Source organism: Octopus bimaculoides, chromosome 18, assembly GCF_001194135.2.
Source record: "Octopus bimaculoides isolate UCB-OBI-ISO-001 chromosome 18, ASM119413v2, whole genome shotgun sequence".
Taxonomy (NCBI): domain Eukaryota; kingdom Metazoa; phylum Mollusca; class Cephalopoda; order Octopoda; family Octopodidae; genus Octopus; species Octopus bimaculoides.
Genome location: NC_068998.1, coordinates 19,083,570 through 19,085,219, shown reverse-complemented (window position 1 = coordinate 19,085,219; position 1,650 = coordinate 19,083,570).

Genomic DNA, 1,650 nt, shown 5'->3' with positions numbered 1-1,650 from the left:
GTGGGGGGTGTAGTCAATAAGGAGAGGACTAATTACATACTCAATGCTTCTCTTATCATAAGCAGAAATATTCTTGATGACTCACTTTATCAAACAGCAAAATATCTAATTAGTTGGTAGGTGGTGAAATGTGATGATGTGACATTCATACTCAAGAGTGTTAGTGATATTGATGAAGTGAAATGGCTTCAATTAGAAATTGGAACTGAATTATAGATTCAGCTTGGTGATAGTTTACCACTGTTCACTGTTGAGGTAACAGCTAAAGGTAGAAGACATATATTAGGATAGGAACATGACTGAACTGATGTCAGTCTATTTCTTGCATTGATTGATTGCCTTTCATCTTGGAAGGAAAAGTCAACCGTTGTGGGTTTTGAATTTGCAACCAAGTCACATAAAACTAAATGCAGTATGGCATTTAACCCATCTCTATAGAACTTCAGTCATTTCCATTGCACCAGCATTTAATCTAGCTGTATTTGACCCAAATATTCTATGCGTTTTATGTGCAAACTGGTCAGACCCAGCCAGTTTATGTCCCCCTAATTTAGTGTGATTCAGCAAAAGAGAATGATGCAAAATAAATACTAGACTTTAAAATTAGTACTGGGATCTATTTGTTTGGCTAAACCCTTCAAGGCGTTGTCCTAGTATGATCTCAGTCCAGTGGCTGAAGCAAGTAAAAGATAGAAGACAATATACTGCGTTCGATACAATCGAGTATCTCCGCCGTCTCTTTATTATCAACACCATCATTAAACTACAAATTAACACAACTCGGTTAATTGTTTCCGACAATAATTGATGTTCTACAAATTTAGGTGCAGCTCACGTGAAGTATTGTCCTATTATTATTTGGAACTGTACAAGACAACCTGGCAGAATTGTTAGTGTATCAGGCAAAAGGCTTAGCAACATTTTTTTCCCTCTGTCTCTTAACATTCTGAGTTCAAATTCCGCCGAGGTTAACTTTAGGTTTTTTTTTTTTGAAGTACCAGTTGATAAATATGGAGCAATTAAAATGGGGACACCTTTTAGTGTAATTCGTGAATATTTTGTGGATTCTTTGCACGCAAGAACGTACATACATATTTATGTACGTTCCTTAAAAAAATTGCTGATGTGCCAAAATTTAAAACCATGTTTTGGGGACAGTATTGCTGCTGCACATAAACATCCTAGAGCAGGGGTTTTCAAACTTTTTGACTTGCGGACCCCTTTATATTTCAGGCTTTACCTTAGGGACCCCCTTATAAACGCTTATGAAATTTATACATAAATATTTGCTTAAAATAACAAATATTTTTACATTTATTTATTTCACGGTATTTAACAAATAGGTTTATTGTCAATAAAAGATTTCGATTAAAAAACATATAAAATCAAATTGCCCATAAAAAGTATTTGCTTTGCGGACCCCTTGTGGTCCGCGGACCACAGTTTGAAAACCCCTGTCCTAGAGCACAATCAGAAAAAAGCCCACCAGACAGAATGGCATTAAGTCACTCATAGACAAGCTCCAGTCTCAGTTGTGCAGACTTCTCTCACTCACACACACACTCTTTCTCTCTCTCTCTCTCTACCTTTTCTATTGCAACTGTAAGGACCCTTGCTCGTCAGAGCTAACTGGGTTCATTCATGTCACTT